At 41.9% G+C, this 22,655-nt stretch overlaps 2 pseudogenes; one reads left to right on the forward strand and one right to left on the reverse strand.

Annotated features, from left to right (window-relative positions):
- Positions 1 to 9,697: 9,697 nt before the first annotated feature.
- LOC118520580 (dolichyl-diphosphooligosaccharide--protein glycosyltransferase subunit TMEM258 pseudogene) lies at positions 9,698 to 9,933 on the forward strand (annotated as a pseudogene).
- A 6,788-nt stretch (positions 9,934 to 16,721) lies between these two features.
- LOC118520579 (large ribosomal subunit protein uL23 pseudogene) lies at positions 16,722 to 17,187 on the reverse strand (annotated as a pseudogene).
- Positions 17,188 to 22,655: the final 5,468 nt, after the last annotated feature.

Below are 22,655 nucleotides of genomic sequence, written 5' to 3' on the forward strand. Positions count from 1 at the left end.
CCAGTTCTTCCACCCCTACAGTGGGCCTCTGACGAGATTTGGGAGAAGGGAATGAGAGAAAGAGAAACCAGTCAGTCCCATCTTAAATTCCACCAGAGCGCAAATCCTGGCAATTGTTCAGTGGCATATCTGTGCATGGGAAGTCTCCCACATTTTTAATCAGGATGTACTCCATCGCCCTGCACCAGGCAGCTCTAGTGGAAATCTGAACATGCCCAGGTCAAGGAAGCTGGGGTGGGAAGGAAAGACGGGCAGGGACGCAACATGTGAAGACTAGAAAAGCAGGACTTCAGCACACCCTTGACAATGTCCAGTTCAAAACAACTGTTCTTATCAATGTTGGAAGAATTATTAAAACAACCATGTTCCTGAAAGAGAACCACAAAACAGAAGTGTCAGATTCCTAAGAATATGACCAATGAAAACCAAAGTCTAAAAGACAATTTCTCTACTCTTGCCTTCAGAGTAGATTCATTCATTCTTTTCCTTATTTTCTGCCCAGGAAATATTTACTGAGCACCTGCTAAGCCTCCAAAACCATGCTTCATGCTGGTTGTAGTGATTTACTTTAAATTGCTTCAGTATTATCAATGTGCAAGGGTGTGAGTCCCAGCTGGTTTCAGTTTGAATCCAGCCATGTCTTATCAAGAATATACACTCCAGGGGCCCCTGGGTGGCTCATTTGGTTAAGCGACTGCCTTCGGCTCAGGTCATGATCCTGGAGTCCCAGGATCGAGTCCCGCATCGAGTCTGCTTCTCCCTATGACCCTCCCCCCATCATGTGCTCTCTCTCTCATTCTCTCTCTCTCAAATAAATAAATAAAATCTTAAAAAAAAAAAGAATACATGCTCTGGGTGCAATTGGTTAGCTGCACATCCTGGACACTGCAAAGAGGCAGCTTCATCAGCCACACAGATCCCAGTTGACACAGAGGATTTGCTCTTTAGCAGGCTAACTATCAAAAATGGATATTCCTTGCTGACACTAGTGACTCACTCATGAATTATCATGATGAATGAGAGAAATGGGCTCTTGACTGCTGAAAACTTCAAGACAGGAGAAATGGTAAAATGTTTAGACATTCAGTTTAAGATGATGAAAATGTTCTGGAGATGGACTGGTTGCCCAGAAATGTGAATGTATTTAATGCTACTGAACTTAAAAATGGTTAAAATGGTGGGGGGGGGGGGGGGGCCTGGGTGGCTCAGTCAGTTGAGCGTCCAACTCTTGGTTTTGGCTCAGGTCATGATCTCAGGGTCATGGGATCGAGCCCCGTGTCAGGCTCTGCGCTCAGCACAGAGTCTGCTCCAGATTCTCTCTCTCTTCCTCTCCCTCTGCCCCTCCCCCCCCGTTCATGCTCTCTCTCTCTCTAAAAATAAATAAAATCTTTAAGAAAATGGTTAAAATGGTAAATTTTATGTTATGTATATGTTATTCCAATTTTTAAATATTTTAAGGTGGTGTGCCTGGCTGGCTCAGTCAGTAGAGCATGTGACTCTTAATCTCAGGGTCGTGAGTTCAAGCTCCACGTTGAGCGTGGAGCCTATTTACTTAAAAAATAATAATAATAAAATAATAAAAAATTTATAAAAATTTTTAAGGTGTAGACACTGCCCATCCCATGCATGAGCGGGGCCAAACAACAGTGACACTGGTCACCAAAACGGCCCCTGAGGCCCGGTCCCTGCTGGGGCTGTGCCTCACCATTGCTTTAGGAGGATTTCTGATTGCTCAGTGCCAACTAGAGGGTTCCAAATTAGGCCTCTAGAGCACAGGTCTGCAAACCCTTACAGTCAAGGGCCAGAGAAGTAAATATCCTAGGCTTTGTGGGCCACACACTGTCTGTTGAAACTGCTCCCCTGTGCCGTCTACCAGGAAAGTAGTCACAGGCCATACCTACCTGAATGAGCCTGTTTTCCAATAAAATTTCATTTACAAAAATCTGACCTAGAGCTTAGTGTGCCGACGCATGCTCTCCATCAGTGGAATATTGTGTCTCCCTTGAGTGGGCTTTTCATGCAAGGTGAGGTGAGAGCACTTCTACTTGCTTTGCCAAGCCACATGTATTCCCCGTCTGTGGGGAGACCCGCAAGGTAAGGCCTCCTTCCCTCCTGGCCCGAAAGTGCGGTGGGGCTGATCTGTCAGGCCTCACACCTCAGACATCCTGGGCAGTCTTGTCACCTGCCTCAGAGAGCCCTGGAGTTGTAGGGGGCACACCGGCTAGCGCTGGTTCACAAACAAACAAAGACTCCGCCTGGAGCGTGGGGTACAATAGAGAATATAAACAAAAGATTTAAAAAATTGCTAAAAGCATTATAAAATAAGAACTCTGACAGGGCAACAGAGGAAAGCCATTTGAGGCTGGAAAACAAAAAATACCCTGCAGATTAGCCCCTCAGTGCAGAAGGGAGGTGTCTGGCCCATTCAACCAGCACTAAGAGCAGTGGGCAAGCTCCCAAAGTGGGCGAGCCTTTGGGGAGGAACCAGATTGACTTCAGCTACAAAACCGCAGGTTCCCCGAGGGACATCTGGACTGCGTCATCCATTCGTTTTACCAGCCTTGCAGAAGACTGACTAAATCTGCAGGACAGTTCAATTAACTTCTGCCAGTGATTATCACAGGCCCATGGGCAGAGGGAGGAGAAGGAGAACTCAGGGTAGTTACAGGCGGTGCTTCTACTGAGCCCCCGCCATACTCAGACCACATTTCAGACTCTGTTCTTCCTGCCCTGAGCGTCCTTCTCTCCTCTTGGCTGGATCTGCTCACAACCAAATCAACACGCACCCTGAATGACTGTATGGTGCGTAGGGACAAGATCAAGTTTAACAGTCAGATGGAACAATCTTCAAACACGAACTGCACAGTTGACTCGATTTACTTAAGTATAAAAATTCTCTCTTGGGGAGGGGTTTGGGGGGATGCGGTAACGGGGTGATGGACACAAAGGAGGGCATGTGATGTAATGAGCACCAGGTGTTATATAAGACTGATGAATCACTGAACTCTACCTGGGAAACTAAGAATACACTATATGTTAATTAATTGAATTTAAATTTTAAAAAAGTCCTTCCTTACAAGGTTACCGTAAGAAGTAAATAACTTATTTGTTAAATAACACGTTTTTTTTCCTGTCATTTTCTTGAGCTCTTACTACATGAAAGACTCTATAAAGAGTTGTTGCTGTTTCTAATTAATTGATTTATTTTTCATTGAAGTCCAGTTGTCATACAATACTATATTAGTTTTAGGTGTACAGCATAGTGATTCAACAATTCTATACATTATGCAATGCTCACCATGATAAGTGTAGTCACCATCAATATTACTGACTATAGTCCCTATGCTGTACTTTTCCTCCTGTGACTTATTTCATAACTGGACGTTTCTACCTCTTATTGTTGTTTTAATGTATTTGCTCTTTTAAGTCGCAATGCTACATGGTGGGCTTATTATCTCCATATTACAGACAAGAAAACTGAGGCTTAAGAGAGTTTAATTGAAATAAAATTGTAAAGTATTTGGCACATAGTGGGCATTTAATAAATGTCAACTAGTACTGCTTCCAGAAAAAGCCTAATTTCAAATACGTTGTGTTCTTTCCTCACAAAGAGATGATATGCTGAGGGTGATGGAAGGTACTGCTTCAGACCAGATACATGTCATGGTGTTTCTCTCCACGTATTTAAATCTTCTTTTCCTTCTGTTATGGAACCTGGACTCGATCACCCGACGGAAGAACCAAGCGCACTCGAAGATCTTGGAGGATAGGAGGTTTATTTAACGCTGGTGGGCTCAGAGGAGAGTGGTCTCCAAAGGTCTGAGCCCCAAGCACAAAGGGGGCAATTTATACACTTCTATTTCCTCATACTTGGCACTTTCGGCGCGTGCGCGAGGCGGGGCAGGGAGAAGGACCCGGATTGGTGCGCGAGGTAAGCAGAGCAGGGAGAAGAACCCGGAAGAGCCCCGGGGCAAGGACTGGGACTCTCTCACTGGCTCGGTGGGCCATCTTAGGACACAGATTTCCCTTATCATTTCCACCAGAAAAGTTGTATTAATTTTTCACACAAACTGAGGCACCTGTTAGCTTTATTCTGAGCTGTTTGATGAGTTTGCGGCCATTATTTTTTTTTAAGGTTTTATTTATTTATTTATTTATTTGAGAGAGAGAGAGAGAGAGAGAGAGAGGTAGCACAAGGGGAAGGTAGGGAGCAGAGGGAGAAGCAGGCTCCTGGCTGAGCAGGGAGCCTGATGAAGGGCTCAATCCCAGGACCCTGGGATCATGACCTGAGCTGAAAGCAGACACTTAACCGGCTAAACCACCCAGGGATCCCAAGTTTGCAGCTATTATTAATGGAAATTTTCTCTCCCTCTTTTTTAAGATTTTATTTATTTATTTGACACAGAGAGAGACAGCGAGAGAGGGAACACAAGCAGGGGGAGCTGGAGAGGGAGAAGCAGGCTTCCCGCTGAGTAGGGAGCCTGATTCGGGGCTCGATCCCAGGACCCTGGGACCATGACCTGAGCCAAAGGCAGACGCTTAACGACTGCGCCACCCAAGCGCCCCATTGATGGAACTTTTCAGTGATGCTTTCTAACTGGTCACTGCTGCTATAGAGCACAGATATAATATGGATCTGGGGTCCACCTGTCTTACGGAACTCTTACTAGTTCTATTGGTCTCACAAAGGAGATCTTTAAAACAAACAAACAAAGAAATACCTTGCATTTCATTTCTTTCCCTCATCTTATTGTATTGTCTAGAAGCTCCAGAACAAATACTGAATTGTAGCTATGAGAGTGGGCATCCTTTTTGTTTTCCTGTCTTTACCTTAGTAATTCTTTGGTAGACGCCCTTTGTCCGGGTCACTCAGGTCTCCAGACTTTTTTGCTGTTTGCTGGTTTGTTTCCACCAGGACTGCATGTTGAATTTTATCAAATGCTTTTTCAGCACCTGTTGACAGGATCAGGACTTTTTTTCTTTAAACCCAATGACTAGATTCCTTTGCTTTGCCTCAGCGTTGTCCATTTGGCTTGGCCATAGCTTATTACTTTATTAACCCATTGCTTGGTTGGATTTATTGGTATTTTTTTTTTAGAAATTTACTAATTACGTGTATAAATAAGGTATTCCTACTGGCTTATTTTTGTGTACCCCCCTTCTCTGTCTTTATTAGCAGGGTGTGTTAACCTTCTAGAAATACTTTATAAGCATCCCATTTTCTGTCACTGAAATATGCATGTAACATGGGGATTATCTACTTTTCTGCAGATTAGGTAGATTCCTTTAATAAAATTGTACAGTCTCCAACTTTTTTGGTGGACTGATTGTGGATCATAATTTCAAGGGGTTTTTTTTCCCCCTTTTTATGAGCCACTTTTAGCCATTTACATTTCCTACGTGATCACCCACATCATCCAGGATTTCAAATGTATTGACATAAAATTTCACATAGTATGTTTACTAGGACTGGCATAATAAACTACCACAAACCCGGTGGCTTAAACAACAGAAATGTATTCTCTCACAATTCTGGAGACTAGAGTCCGAAATCAAGGTGTTCCTTGGAACCCCTTAGAACTCCTCCAAGGAGTTCCCTCCCACCCCTTCCGAATTCCCCTGAGATCTGGCCCAAGATTTCTGTAGATCTGGCCTCGGGGAGGTGGCTGCCTTATTTAGGGTCAGGATAAACACAAACTGCCCCTTGTGTTTCCCCGCAGGACCCCCCCGGTGGCTGCAGAAGAGCCCTGAGGAAAGTCTGAGGGAGAATATGTTCTATTTCTCAATCTGGCCCACAGTGCTTGCAGGCAATCCTTTGTATTCCTTGGCTTGTAGATGTGTCACTCCCATCTCCTTGTCCATCTTTACATGGTGGTGTTGGGGAGGGGCATGGGGGAGAGGCCAAGTTTCTCTCTTCTTTTAAAGACATCTCTGAGAGCTGCTTAGTGTGGATTTTAATATGTAAAGCAATTGTCCATTTGTAAAGGGAAGGAGAATCTCCAGTAGACTCCCTGCTGAGCAAGGAGCCTGACAAGGGCTTGAGATCAGGACTCAAGCGGAAATCAAGAGTTGGGCGCCCAACCACCCACCCAGGTGCCCCTTACTTGCAAAGTTTTTTAATTGCAATTTTGATTTCTTCTTTAACCCAGGAGCAATTTTGTTAAACTTATCTTATATTTAATTTTATTTGTTAAGTTTCCCAGCACCTGGGTTTTTCTTTCTTTCTCCTCATTTGCTTTTATTGCGCATTTCTAACTTTACTGCACTCTGTTTATTGATTGTGGCCTGCATGATTTCCACTTCGGGGGCAAAAAGTGTTCCATGAGTGTCTGTCAGACCAAGCACATTAAATATGATAGTCTAGTCCTCTGTAGTCTTGCTTGTTTGACTAATTTACCTATTAAGAAATATGTCAGGGATGGAGCTAGAGAGTAGCTAAATGAGATAAGTCAGAAAAAGACAAATACCATATGATTTCACTCATATGTGGAATTTTAAAAACAAAACAAATGAACAAAGGAAAAAAAACAGAGACAAACAAAATCATGGACTCTTAACCATAGAGAACAGATGGTTATCAAAGGGGAGTGGGGAGAGGAGAAATAGGTGAAGGGGATTGAGAGTACACTTATGATGAGCACTGAGAATTGTATAGGATTGTTGAATCAGTATAACCTGAAATTAATATGACACTGTATGTTAACTAACTGGAATTAAGATAGAAAGAAAGAAGAGGAAGGAAAGAAAGAAAGGAAAGAAAGAAAGAAAGAAAGAAAGAAAGAAAGAAAGAAAGAAAGGAAGGAAGGAAGGAAGGAAGGAAGGAAGGAAGGAAGGAAGGAAGGAAGGAAGGAAGGAAGGAAGGAAGGAAGAAAGAAAGAAAGAAAGGAAGGAAGGAAGGAAGGAAGGAAGGAAGAAAGAAAGAAAGAAGAGCAGTTGAATACAGTAACAATAACCACTAAAAAAATATAAAAGAACACAAGATTGCCTTCAAAACAACATCAAGGGGCACCTGGGTGGCTCAGATGGTTAAGCATCTGCCTTCAGCTCAGGTCATGATCCCAGGGTCCTGGGATCGAGCCCCACATCAGGTTCCTGGCTCAGTGGAGAGCCTACTTCTCCCTCTTCCTCTGCCTCTCTCCCTGCTCATGCTCTCTCTCTCTCTCTCTCTGTATCTCTGTGTCTCAAGTGAATAAATAAAATATTTTTTAAAAATGTTCTAAAAAATATAGCATCAAAACCTGTAGATGTTAAGGTTCTACTTAACAAAATATGGATGAAGAGACTCAAGTATATGAAGTGTCAATTTCCCCCAAATTCACCTATAAATTCAATGTGATTACAGCCAAAACTCTAACACATTTTAAAGGGATTCGACATAGTTCTAAAATTTACTTGGAAAATTAAAGGGCCAGGCATAGCTAGGACAATTCTGAAGATGAGCATCAAACAGAGACTTGTCCTATCAGATAAAACTTCCTACATAAAAAAGAAAAGAAAGAAAAGGAAAGAAGGAAGGAAGAAAGGAAAGAAAGAAAAGAAAAGAAAGAAAGAAGAAAGAAAGAAAAAGAAATATGTTGGTCTCTCACAATAATTAGGGTTTTGTCCATTTTCTTCGTATTCTTAGTTATTTTAGCTTTTTATTTCCAAATTTATGTGACTAGGCACATATAGATCCATGACATTAAACATATTCCTGATCAGTTGTGCCTTTCATCAGCATTATAGGAGGCCTGATGGACAGGAGCACTAACTGTAAACAGGTATATGGGTCCCTGTTCAGCTCTGTCACCAACACTGTGCGGGGGCTGTTTCTTCACCTCTCTGGGCATCAGTACCTCATTTATGAAATGGAGATCGTGGGCATTATCACTACCTGTGGTGGTTGGGCAGCTAGCTTCTGGCTTGTGGTGAGTTCCTAAAGAACCATTTTCTAATATGATGACTGATAATGATGACCCACAAGCTAAGAAAGGTCCTTACATTTTCTAATGGTTGAAAAAAAATAGAGTAATATTTTGTGATGCATGAAAATTCTATGAAATCAAAATTTCAGTGTCCATAAACAAAGTTGTACCTGAACAGCCAGCCGCTCATCCCCTTACACATTGCCTATGGCCACTTTCACACTACCATGCAGAATGGAGTAGGTACGAGAGAGAGTACTTGACCGCCAAAGCCTAAAATATTTATTGTCTGGTCTTTTATGGAAGAAGCTTGCCAACCTCTGCTTCAGGCCATTCGCCCTACCCCACAAACCTTCCAGTATTTATGATCATATTACTCTTCTGCTTACTAATGAAGAAGTATTCACTTCTTAGCCTGCTAAATCGTCCTTCATGATCTTGCTCCATGCTACTACTTTGCCCTCTTTTTTCCCCTTTCTTTTCAGTTCTATAAGTCACGTGATATAACAACACAAAAGTGCTCATCATGACCAGAAAAAAAAGTGTCAATCATATTTATCATCTTTGTTCAATAGTAGTCCCTTCCACCTAGAATTCTCTTCCCCTCTTCTGAATATGAAAATCTCTACTCATCTCAAGAATCCAATTTACTTTTATTTTACATACAATAAAATGAACAGATTTAACTATACAGTTTGATGAGTTTTGCAAATATACACACTGTGTAACCAACATCCAAATCAAGACACGGATCATTTCTCATCAATGCAGAAAGTTCCCTCTGCAACCACTACTCTGATTGCAATCTCTTTTGATTAGTTTGTTATCTCTTCCTGAACTTTCCATAAAGGAAATCAGACAATATGCACTATTTTTTTATCTGGCTTCTTTAGCTCAGGATAGTATTAATGAGATTCACCCATGTTGTGTTTATCACTTTGCACTACTGTCTAATATTCCACTGTATGAGTAAACAGCTATTTGTTTATTCCTGTTCTTGATGATTGCCACTTGTGTTGTTTCTAGTTTGAAGCTATTATGAATGAAGCTTCTATGAACATTTTTTCTACAAGTCTTTTTGTGGATATAGGTCTTCATAGTTCTTAGGAATGGCTGGGTCATCAGCTATATGTTATGTTTAACCTTGTAAAGAACTGTCAAGTAGCGCACCATCTTATCACCCTCCAGCAATGTATGAGAGGTCTGGTTGCTCTACATCCTTGTCAACATTTGGTATTTTCACTCCTAATGAGTGTAAGATGTACTTCATTGTGGTTTTTATTTGCATTTCCCTGATAACTAGTGATATTCCCTGATAACTAACTTTTCCTGAGCCTGCTGGCTATGTGTATATCTTTTTTTGTGACATACTCGTTTGAGTCTTTTGCCCATTTTTCAATTGGGTCATTCTTCATATTGTTGACCTACAAGATTACATATTCTAAATCAAGTCCTGCAAATATTTTCCCTGCAAACATTTTTCTCAGATTGTGGTTTCTCTTCACATGTTCTTAGCAGTGTCATTTGATGAGCAGATTTTAGAAGTTTTTATTCTTTTCCATTGATCTATTTGTTCTATTTACACCCATGCCATACTGTCTTAATTACTATAGCTTTACATTTTTTGTTCTTTTTTTTTCAAGATTATTGTGACTATTAAAGTCATTTGCATTTTCATAAACATTTTTACAATCATCTTATCAATTTCTAAAAGAAAGAAATAAAATTAAAAGAAGCTCCTGCCAGCGTGTTATTCTGATGGCAGAGTGGAGTATTACTCTGTACCCCACAAAATGGAGCTTGAGGCTATGAGCAGATACACTGGCCCAGGAAAGCCAGCTGTCTTCCACATCTGACCATGGGGCTATTGGCCACTGGCATGTGCTTCACCACCTGGTTCTTCGTTTATGAGGTTACCTCCACCAGGTACACTTGGGATATCTACAAAGACCCCCTGATCTTGGTGACCTTGTTCTACATTGGCTTTGGAGTCCTCTTCCTGTTGCTCTGGATTGGTATTTATATATGAGACCCCAGCAGTTCCAAATGGATGGCTTCACCGAATCCCTGCCTTTTCAAATTAATTTTTTTTTTAAGATTTCATTTATTTATTTGAGAGAGAGACAGAGAGAGAAAGAGAGCGCGAACAGGGGGAAGGGCAGAAGGAGAGGGAGAAGCAGACTCCCTGCTGAGCAAGGAGCTTGACATGGGGCTCAATCTAGAGACGCCGAAATCATGACCTGAGTCGAAGGCAGACACTTAACCAACCGAGCCACCCAGGCTCACCTTAAATTAATTTTTTAACTATTATTGGAGGTGTCCCACCTGCTGCTCACAATAAAGGCAGATGTGTGACTATCAAAAAATAAAAACTAACAATAAAAAATAATAAAACTGAAGATCCTGGTGGATTTTGATTAGTATTGCACTGAATTGATAAATCAATTTGGAGATAATTGGGGCGCCTGGGTGGTTCAGTCGGTTAAACGGCTGCCTTCAGCTCAAGTCATGATCCCAGGGTCCTGGGATGGAGCCACACGTCGGGCTCCCTGCTCAACGGGAGTCTGTTTCTCCCTCTCCCTCTGCCTGCCTCTCTGCCTACTTATGCTCTCTCTCTATCTCTCTGTCAAATAAATAAATAAAATCTTAAAAAAAATCAATTTGGAGATAATTGATCTCTTTTTTAATAAAATTGAACCTTCCAATCAAAAATATGGTTATCTTTCCACTCATCTATGTCCTCATTAATGTCTCTCTGCAAGGCTGTTTTAGTTTAGTATAGAGTAAAGAGTATAATTTAATTTTATTGTTTTATTTTTGTTGTCAGTATATAGAAATACACTTTTCAGGGCCACCTGGGTGGCTCATTCCGTTAAGCATCTGCCTTCGGCTCAGAGCATGATCCCAGGGTCCTGTAATAGAGCCTGACGTCGGGCTCCCTGCTCAGCCAGGAATCTGCTTGTCCCTCTGCCCCTCCCCCTCACTTGTGCTCTCTTGCTCTCTCTCAAATAAATAAATAAAATCTTTAAAAAAAATTTAAAAAGAATACATTTTTCATATTGACTTTATACCCTAAACTTTAAACTTACTTCTTAGTTCTAACAGTTATTTTGTAGAGTCTTTTGGATCTTCTGTACAATTATGTCAAAGTTTTAACATCACCTTTTTTTGAACCTTCTTATGACTTTCCCAGACAGAATTTGTTGCCCCCCATGAAATCCCACAATGTTATGTTGGTATCCATAGCTCCATCATGGCCATTATTATCTATGTTGTAATCAACTGTTTACCTACTGTGCTTTCAGTAAGAAAATGTGTCATTTTTTCATTTCATGTTTCCACTCCCTGGCGTATTTGTGGAATGAATGAATGAATGAATAAATGAATATTTTGAGTTTTCTGGATTCCAAATAAATACTCCAAATATTCTGTTTGTTCCAAATACTCTGTTTCTTGCCCTGTACGTGTGCATTCTACATGTCTCATTTTAAAATCAAACAGTGGAGAGTGCCTGGGTGGCTCAGTCAGTTAAGCGTCTGCCTTCAACTCAGGTCATGATCCCAGGACCCTGGGATCGAGTCCTGCATCAGGCTCCCTGCTCAGCGGGAAGTCTGCTTCTCCCTCTGCCCCTACCCGCCCCCCACTCATGCACACAAGTGTACTCTCTCTCTCGCAAAAATAAATAAATAAAATCTATACTAAAAAAAAAATGAGTGAACCACAGAGTTGGAAGTTCTGCCCAGTAACAGCACAGAAGTAAAGATGATTAATTCTACGTGGAAGGTAGGAGCTTGGAAAGCTTCATACCGTGTAATATTGTTAACTTAATGCTGTTACAAGTATGTGTCTCCTACTCAAATTTCACACCTTTCCTTTCCTTCCTTTCTCAAAAATCGCTAGAACAATGTAACCATATATTCTAAACAGAAGCTGGGTCTCAGGGTGTGACAATGTGTTCTTAGGGGGATAAAGTGCAGAATCAGGAGAGGAAGAAAATCCAGGGAGTATAGACAGCATTGGTAAAGGGGAAAAAAACCCAGTTTTCCCACTACAGGACCTTGGAGAGCTTACTCCCTGAACTTGGGCTTCCTCATATCTACCACACATCTGGAACCAGGTGATCTTAAGGACCTTCCAGCTCTGAAATTCTCCTTATGCTTATGGCTTAGGTAGAAAAGCCTTCCACATTTCTAACCAGTGTTGATCATGCAGTACTCTTTGCACTCCTATCTGCATGGTCAACAAATCAACTTATCACTTAACAAATGTTTCGTGTAGTCCTACAACGTAAGACTCCTTCCTTAGTGAGCACATACTCCCTAGTGACAAGGCAAATGAGAGACTACCTGTACCCTTGTGGGATGTAAAAGTGCTAGTTCCTGTAGTGAAGGCTTCTCATTTCCATCCAAGGAGAAGGTTTCCACCTTCCTTCCTTGCAGGAGGCTAAGAGAGGTGAGTGTGCAGCTAACATCAAGTGTGGGCTCGTGTTTTCACATGTTCTCCTTCCTTCTCCATTTCCCTGAACAGAGGGTTTGTACCTACCAACAGCAGAAAGCTCCACCAGGATCCTCACACCCTATATTTAACAAGCTCAAAGGCCAACTGTTAATTCATCAAGTATTTGATGCAGAGAAAACAGGAAGGAAAAAAGGAAATATCCTCTGCCCTGAAAACCTTCTCAGCCAGCCTTTCCAAGTTTTCAAGGCTGATTGGGAAGATGTTTGTTATGGCAGAACATCGCAGAGTTGAATTCATCTTGAGCCAGGAGATTATGACAGTGCAGAGGATATTCTAGAGATGCATGTTTGAGGGCACAGTTCCAGAACTCTCTGGGAGAAGCTGAGGTTAGGATTCCTACCCAGAGTTTTCCAATCTGTGGTCCTGCAGTCAATTTAGAATTCTTTTAATCAGACATATATTGGAGTGGATAAGAAGATAAATTATGTTTCATGAAACTTTCTTGCAGTTGAGTGTGTTGGCTCATATATAAAATCTATTCCAACTGTGGGTCTCAGGCAAAAGGTTCTTTTCATGTAAGAGTAAAACAGAGCATTAAAGACGTAAGATCTACCTGAGAATGGAAGTGAGGGAATTGGTTTTTCCCAGGGAAGAGGTGGGGGAAGGGTAACCTTGCATTTCTAGTAGTTACTGAGAGAGCTGGGGGGTAGGTAAGCTTCAATCACAAGGAAAGCCACAATTAGCTTATCTCCCTGATAAGTCAGGCACTTCCCTCAGAGAATCCACCCTTTAACACCTTCTTTGGTGAACCAGAGTTAAAAAAAAAAACAACTAAGGACATCTTTTTTTTTTCCTTTTTTTTCTTTATGTTTCTTGACTGTATCTTTCTCTTCTGGTTTGCTTTAGATCCAAGAATAGCAGAAAATTTATTTTGCGGGTATGTTTTTTAGCACTGATGGTATTCCAAATCTCGGCTCTGCCGCTTACAAACTGTATAATCCAGCACAAGTGGCTAACTTCTCTCTGCCTCGGTTCCCACTGTAAATGGAGATAGTTCTGTTGCAGAGATCAAATAAGAGTATATGAAATATATTTAAGTATGTGAAAAGAAGCACGAAAAGCACCCTTGATTATGACCCATCCTGGCACTGCCCGAGCGTGAAATATTCCTCTCTGGTCTAATGGAGTTGTGTTCCATTTGGGAAATGGGAAGGTGTGCTCTTAGCAAACATATTTTGGGCAGCATGGTGATATAAGGGGAAGAATATGGCCTCTGGAGCCTAAACTGGGGCTCGAACTCTTAGCCTATTTATTTCCTCACCAAGTGACCTTGAGTAATTTCATTTAACATCTGACCCCCCTCTCTCTAAAATGAGTATCTAATATTCACTGGGTGGGAGATAATGGACTGACTTGTTAATTTGCTCCTTTACCCTTTATAACAACTTCACAGGAAAACTAATAGTAATCCTAGTTCCCGGGCCCCTCACTGTGCTTTCCAGAAGTTCTTGGTGATTACTTCCAAGTCAACTTGCAATAGCAAAGCAAAGGATGCCTGTACAATAAACTATATTCCAGATCCGAAGAATAAATTGTCATTCCCACAGGAATTGCCCTATTCTCGTGGAATCTTTTTCTTAATAAAATGATTTAAAAGGTTAAAAATAAAGATTTTTAAAGAGTCATAATTCTCTTTAAGAAACAAAGCAAATGAGCAAGGGGGAAAAAAAAGAGAGAGAGAGAAACCAAGAAACAGACTCTTAACTAGAGAGAATAAGCTGATGGTTACTGGGGTGGGGGGATGGGTGACATTGGTGAAGGGGATTAAGTAGGGCCCTAGTCATGAGCACCAGGTGTTGTATGGAAGTATAGAATCACTATATTGTACACCTGAGACTAATATAACACTATGTTAACTAACTAGAATTTAAATAAAAATTTTTAAAAAGGGTCAGAATTCCCCTTCTTACTACAACTATTTTTGTTCTTAGCTATTACCTTGCAGTCTTTGTCCACATGCAGGTATGGTTTCTCCTAGTTTCTGTCATGGAATAAACTATTCACACTCTACTTTCGTCTGTGACATTATTCATTTACCAGCAGAGTTCTCACATTATCCCATAAAGTAGCTCCAGAACTGACCACCTTATAAAAGTTTTATAACATTGGATAAGAATAGTATATTCAAGCTTATGCTACAACAAGCCTCTTTATAAGTACAGTTTTATTCTTTCATTTTTCTCTTCGTAGATTATAGTCTTTGGAAAAATTATGAAGGCTTGGATGTTTTATATTTGTAACGCATTCCCCCTTAAAAATGAGAACGACCCTTTGTTAATAAATGGTAGATTCTTCATCTAATGCAACCAAGAATTTGATCTGGGGGTGATTTCATACTTGGAGAAATTGGGGTATAAGCACATTCAAACAGACCAGCCCTTAGAATCCACTCATGCAAGGCACCCATCTCATTTAAATGACCGGAGAAAGCAATGCTGTGTGTTCCAGCTGTTGATTTCTCATGAAAAATCACCCAGCATTTCAAGAGACAAAAAGCACCCTGGACTTACTGGAAGTCTAGAAGGAAAGACACGGGGGAGGGAGAACAGGAAGAGAGTTAGAATAAATAATCTGTTACACATACATTGTGTGCAGCAAGAGCAAATTGAAAGGGAGCTCAGCGTGCTTGAAGAGGTAGGATGTAAACCTGTCCTAAATGGGTATTATGTCCTATCGAAGTCTATTGTTTCATGGAGCCCAGGCCTAACAATGTCCCATTGTGGCAAATGCAAAGACAAGCTGGTTAAATCCCAGTTTTCCCTTCATTTTCAGTCTCCAGGACTGTACCCCTGAGGATGGTTCTGCTTTCACTGCCTGGGCTGCCACCCTGCTGGAGTGTAAGTAAGGATGGGTTACAGGCTCCTCGATCCGAGTTGAGGACGCTAAAAATCTTTCAACCTTGCTCTGATTTTTATTAAGTGTAAAGACTATAGCACATATTTCTGGAGAGATGACGTGGGAAAAACTATGCCTGGAATTGCCAACCTAGGGCCCATGGCTTATCTGCAAAGCCACCTTTGGAATTATTAAGAATGTTTCACACAGACGGAAGATGCTTTGATGAGTTTTATGCAAATATTTTCATTTTAAAAGGAATTTAAAGACCAACTTCAATTGCAAGAAATTGCTTTGCTTTAAAGAAGCAGGGGAATGGGTGTTAATGCTAAGTGGATTTTTAAATCCCAGGACTAAAACAACTGTATGGCTACCAAGTGTTCTCACTGTGCACAAATTTTTGGGTCACGTGACATCTTTGTATTGCCACCGACTGCACAAGGACAGGAGAACCAGCCACCTGGGAATAGTTAGTCAGGCGCTGGGATCATGGAAAGTTGCCTGGAAATCATCTACTTCATATCTCACCTCCTAGGTGGAGAAGGATGCTGCCTTCTTACGGGCAGGGAGGTTTTACATTGCTTGTTGATAGTTTCCACAGAGAAGCGGGAAATGTCATTGCCAATGTGTTCTGTGGTTGTGCCCTCTGCTCTTTCCTCCCTATCTGAGTCAGAGGATCTTGGTACAGACTGACCTTGGTACAAGACCCAAGACAAGAATGGCTGCTGGACTTGGGGCTTCACAGAAAGGAGAGGCTGGGTCTTGGGGTCTCCTGCGCTGATTCCTTTGAAAAGGGATGAGTTGCAGAAATGTATTTCTATACCTGGTCAGGGAGCCTGTGAAGTGTAATTGGAAGAAAAGCATCCCAGCCTTGACACTCCCCTTTCTTGGGTGACCATGGACTGATTGCTTAACCTTTCTGTTTACCCCTTCCTCCATCTATAAAATGAGGTTATAGCTGTCCTATCATCCTCACTAGGATATTGTTGAGGAGCAAAGAGACCTAGTACAGATAGAAGTGCTATATACAAGTAAGTTATTTGTATTTTGTGTTGATAACAAACATTTAGGGATAGTCCTTGACCTTGGTCCTTGAGCTTGCACTCACGGCACACTTCTTCCAGGATCTGTTAGTAACAGGTGGACCTCTTCTTAACAACCCCTCCTTTTATACACTGACTAGTTGAGAGTTGAGAACTGCTTTCCACATTTGCTGAAGTTGTATTTCTTCCTTTCCTCTGTGGGGGTTGGGGTGATGGGAGACCTACTGATAACACCTACTCAGATCTAGTGGGGGCCCATTAGGACTCAGCTCTGTGGAAAAGGTGGAAATAGGAGAAGGGAGATGAAGTAAAAACCGTAACACATATTTCTCCTACTAGGACCATTTGAGCAAATCTAAGTTTATTTTTTGGTGAAAAAAAATTTGTATTTAGATTTAGTCGGCTGGACTCAGTTTCTCAGTTAGATGATCCCAATTTTGTTGGCAATATCCAAAGCATCATAGTCAGGTGACAGTGGAACACCTGCTTTCCCTCCATCAGGCCTGATCAGGCTGTTGACCTTGGCCACCTCAATGTCATAGAGCTTTTTCACAGCCTATTTGATCTGGTGCTTGTTGGCCTTGACATCCACAGTGAACACAAGTGTGTTGTTGTCTTCTATTTTCTTTATGGCTAACTCAGTGGTCAGGGGGAACTTGATGATGGCATAGTGGTCAAGCTTGTTTCTCCTGGGGGCGTGCTTTCAAGGATATTTGGGCTGGCTTTGGAGAGACGGTGCTTTGGCTGTCAGAAGGTAGGTGACGTGTGGATCTTCTCTTTTCTGTGACTGTGGATACATTTCAGCACGGCTTTCTTGGCCTTCAAAGCCTATGCTTTGGCTTCGGCATTGGGAGGGGTACAGCCTTCCTCTTCACCTTCAGTGCCATCTTTGTGAAAGGGATTTCTGATCAAACCTAATTTGGATGAACACAACTTGGGTGACATTTTCTAAATCGTATTATGATCTTCTTAACTTAAAATGTCTCCTTTTTATGTGTCTAACACAATATTTATTTTTAAGATCCTCTGGGACTCAATTCTTTAGATCTATAGCCAATCCCCTGATTCATTAAAGTGCTATCCTTTTTCCTCTCTGATTGTAAACAAATAGAAATATGTATGCTATCTAGGTAAACACTACATTCCCTTCACCAGCCTCAGTGAATACTTAGGTGGTATGGGTGACTGAATGTCCCATGGAAGCTTTGTCATGATATAGTAAAAAAATAATAAGTTAAGTTATAATCCTTCCATATGACTCGTTTGAGCTCTGTTTCCCCATCTGTGAAATGAGGTCTTTGGATTAGATGATTCCATCCAGTTCAAAAATGGCGTAAACAATATCCTTTCTCTAGGGGATTTTCTCTCCTCCTTCTGCCCCCACCCACCTTGTCCTCCTCCTCCCCCCAGAGCTTAGGAAATAGTCAACCCATTCATAGGGGCAGTGGGGTGGGGGGGGGGGAGGGAGAGGGAGAAGTCCTCATGGATTCCCCGGGTCCACTTAACCCTTGCCCACCTCTCCAATATTCACCAATGGGAAAATCCAAGATTTTTCTGAGCAGGTTTGAATCAGGTCAGCAGTCATATGGGAATTGACTCATAAAACAAAATCTGTGCTAGGCTCTGGGAATACAAAATAAGTGAGTGCCTGTCTTTCAAGTGTCTTTCCATCTCCACGGGGAAGGAAGTCAGAGGAACAGAACTGTAACATAATGAAGTCAGGGCTCTGCAAACATGAGCTCAGGTAGGGAGGAGCACAGAGGCGCACCCGTGAACCTATAGCCAGTCTAGAGGGTCTCACATCCGCAGACAGATCTCACAGTAATGTGGGTTCAGATTTGTGTGATTCCATGGCTAGCTTATGCCAAATGGAGTAAACTGTAAAGTGTTAGAACTCTAAGGACTGTTGAGCTACTTTCTCAACCTACTAATATAATCAGATTTCTTTCTATTGGAGGTGAGAGACCAGTGGCTGGAGATCCAGGTCTCCATTAACCTTCACACAATAGGGCTGATAAAGCCCCCTCTTCAAACAATGTCTTGGCAATCACTTTATCAGATGTAATTACATTTTCTAATCTTACAGTGACTTCCTTGCAGGTACTGAGGGATTCAGGTTAAGGATCTTCCCAAAGGTTATCTGTTTAGGTTCTGTCCAGTTTAAGGCTGCAGGTCTAAGCTGTATTAAGCATTGTCCTGCTCTACAGGCGGTGTCCCAGCAGAGCAATCCTCTAAACCTGGACAGATTGACCCCCAGTGCTAGGGGCCATCTAATCAACATCTATCTCTGAACAATGTCGTCTGTGCGCCACCCATGCCCCTCCCTTCTGCTTGTGGAGCCTGTGACTGATTCACCTCAAAGGCATTTGGTGAAATTCGGACTGAGGAGGTACTTGGTTTGTTTAGTGTGATCACCTGAGCCATTTTCACCTCACAGGTGAGGTCTGGATTATAAACGAGGCTCATGGCTGCTAGACCCAAATATTTCACGTACTAGGAAGCTGTCAGTGTGGATGATGTGATTAGAGACAAGTGGCATTAAAACCTACCCTGGTGTGAGTTTGTGTTAAAAAAAAAAAACAACAGGTAGATGAGTGGCCCGGTTTAGTTTTATGCTTGATCACCATCCAGCACTTCCTATTTGTGAGTTGATTAAAGAGAAAAGCTCAGGCTGAGAGGCAGAAGAGGAAATAACATTAAATATCTTAAAGTTACTCAATTCTTCCTTTTGGTGAATTCCTTTCTTTTTGTGGAAATATTTTTCCTAGTAGTTTTGATGTTATCCAGCTCTGCCCATGCTGCTTGCTTAGTACTGATTTCATTACAAGCCCCCTTACCCTCTCTGTAAACAATAAAGAGACAGCACTATCCACCACATGTAAACCCACAAGGTGAAAAAACTCACTCTTTCTCTTTTCAAGTAGGAATTTAGGATATCCGTTTGGTTCAATCCTACAAACTTACAGGTCCATTCTTTGGAAATAACTGCAATACCTTCATCCCTAACACATTGATTCCTCTCCTTATACTATCAGTCCTCATGCTTTACCTCTGCAAGTTACATCCAAGTTCAGAGGCAACTGTTAAGATACAGAACAGCAAAGGTGTCCTGATGAAAATGTTCTCCTGTATTTTTGTTGCAAATTTGTCCTTTCAGAAGTGATACATGTTTCTGACATCCAGTTAAGTACTTTAAAGACAGAAATGGCAAGATGGAATAAATTAGCACCTGCTCTGATTTTGATCAGGGAAGTCATGCCTGATGCAGTTTGGAAGGCTGGTGTCCTGTGAAAACCTGAAAAGTTCATTACAACTCTGCTGCTAAACCAGCTCTGAAAATCTGAGTCACTGGACCACTCTGTAGCTTGAAATTTACCTCTTTTTTTTTTGAGAGAGAGAGAGAGAAAGAGAGAGAGAGCATGAGGTGGGGGGCAGGGGGAGTGGGGTGTGGGCACAGGAAGAAGGAGAAGCAGACTCCCTGCCAAGCAGGGAGCCCGCCTTGGAGCTCAGTCCCAGGACCCTGGGATCATGACCTGAGCCAAAGGCAGACACTTAACTGACTGAGCCACCCAGGAGACCCTGAAATTTACCTTTTTATGAGAGAATGGGACCTGTGATGTCACTTCTAGTTCTAAAATGCTAAAATGTTCTGAAGGTTGTATTGGTCAAACACAGACAGTCTGCAGTTACACGGGGACCTAAACTTGGACAGGACACCTTTTTTTCTTGCTCCATCTTTAACTTACGGGAACTGTTTAGTCTAACCTATTTAAAGAGAGTGGTGCCATTAATGCCAAGATGAAGACTGTCAGCAAAAAAATTGCTTGTCTCCACTCTTCCTACCCCCAATAGCACCTCAGACCTGGAGGCCTGAGCACTCTGTCTCTCTGTAATACATGGGGTGGGTGGGCGACATTGAGCGTAAGCACATAAGCTGTGGAAAGAATTCATAGAGGACACAGAAGTTCAAGAATGGAATGGCCTCCAGGCTGTCCAAAGTATCTCCTTTCCAACCTTACTTTGTATTAAAGAACATGGTCTAGAATCACAGCCAGCCAGAACTAAAGGACAAAGGCCATTTTCCATGAGGGAGGGCCCTTCTCCACCTAACATCTTTCCTCTCATATTCTTACAAAATGATGACTTGCTAGCCCTCTAAGTGTGGACTCTCCCTTGAATTTCCCATTGGCTGGCTTGCGCCATAGCTAACACTGAACTCTTGGATAGCCTCCTCTTGTGAGTAAGCTGTGGACAGATTTCCAAAAGAAGTGGGTGGGAGAGGACATTCAGGTCAGGGAGCAAAGGCCAGGAGAGGAGCCAACATGCAAGTGGCTGACAAACAGTGAGCAGAGGTTCTCCAAATCAGCTACCCATCAGAATCACCTGGGGAGCTTAAGGAGGATTCGATGCTCTCGTTGCACTCCAGATTAATGAATAGGACCTCTGGGGTAAGGACACAGACATCTGTGATCTTGTGTGCAGCCACGTTTGAGAACCAGTATCCTGGACTGCAAAGAGTGAGCCCAAAGAAAGGCCAAGGGTGAGCCTGAGGGCTGGCACTGGAAAGTAAGTAGAGGAGGTACTGAGGCCTTTCATGAATTTTCTGTTTTTTGATGATGAGAGGAACATGACCAGATGCTGCTGGTGGTGAATAAGGAATGGCAAGACAACGTGAAGCAGGAAAGACAGTGAAAAGGCTGCTGCCATAATGGCTGGCCAGGCCTAATTCCAGACACAGTAAGGCTCCGGAGCACAGAGAAGATGGGGTTGAGATAGTAGAAGAAGTGATATGGGAAGAGTCAGGGAGTAAAGTCAGCTACATAACCAAAGGGGATGAAGAATGAAGAGTGGCTCATGACTATCCAAAGCAGTCTCATCAGCTCCCACTACTGTTTTTAGGATGTGCCAGCTGGGTACATGCTTACAAGAGCAGCTTTTGGGCCCCTGCACTGTGCTGTCATGCCGACCACAGGAGTCACTCGCTCCCCACAGGTGAGTAGATAGATTCAGAAGAGCAGGAGTTACCATCTCCAGGCCAGCAGTGACCCACATCTACAGCTTAGGGCCCTGAACAGGTTCCATCAGCCTCATGGAAGAATCTATCAAGTGACCATTTTTCCCAAACCAAAAATTGGAACACATGAGCTGCCCATGAATTTGTATAACACTTCAAGTATAATCTCTGAGACATGATTTGGATACCAAAATATTGAAATTTCTAGGTCCTTCTTACTTTTTATATGAATATAAAGATAAGGTATTTAAAACATGAGTATCCCAGAAAATCCTGGAGGTATAATCTCTGTAATCATATATATATAATATACATATAATATTACATACTTGGTAGAAAATCTTGAAAATGTTCACCAAAATGAGAATATTAGCACAGAAAGAGTAACAGGCTTTCTTATTCTTACAAATAAAATCAGAAGTGAATAAAATTCACTCAATGTGAAGCCACCCAACTTAATTCAGTTCTTCTCTGTGCTACCTCTGCCATGTTATTTTTAGTTACTGATTCAACTTTACAAAGTGAAAATGAACATAAGTCTTCTAAAGTCTTTCATAACTCAAACCTATACAAAGTTGTTTTGAGAGAGGAAGGAGGAACCAAGAAATAGAGTTCCCAGAAATGACAAAATAAAAAGAAAATCCTTTTATTATTATGTCTACAGAAAAATAGTAATTTGAATTATGAAATAAAGTTATGAGCAAGAGACCCAGCCCTACGATTGCAAATTTAAGTAGGTATTTAGCATTCAGTCCATTTGTAGATTTATTTCAGGGTACCAATAAGTTATAGTGTCAAATAAAGACTGCTGAATGGAGCACTTGGTCCCAGCCTGGTAATGCCCCACACCTTCTAGGAGACCCCAGCAGGCCCTCTTTTCTGGCCCTCAGAAGCCACTTCTGTTTAATGAGTCACTATAATAAATAAATGGTTTTTCCACTCTGACTGCCCATTGGAACCACCTACAGAGATTTTTAAACATATCAATGCCCCTAGAAATTTCCAAAACTGTTAAATTGGACTCTGGTAAATGGGTCCTTGGCACCAATAGCTTTAAAAGCTCCCCAACTGATTCTAATGCATTGCCAGAGTTGAGAATTACTGGATGAGTGACATGATTTCTATGTTCTCTGTCAAAAACTAGGTTTCTGGGGCACCTGGGTGGCTCAGTCAGTTGGGCGTCCAACTCTTGATTTTCACTCAAGTCGTGATCTCAGGGTCATGGGAGGAAGCTCCACATCAGGTGCTACACTCAGCGAGTATGCCCTTGTCCCTCTCTCTCTGCTCCTCCCCCTGCTTACTCTCTCTTTCTCAAATAAATAAATGCAATCTTTAGGAAAA

This window comes from Halichoerus grypus, chromosome 5, assembly GCF_964656455.1.
Source record: "Halichoerus grypus chromosome 5, mHalGry1.hap1.1, whole genome shotgun sequence".
Lineage (NCBI taxonomy): Eukaryota > Metazoa > Chordata > Mammalia > Carnivora > Phocidae > Halichoerus > Halichoerus grypus.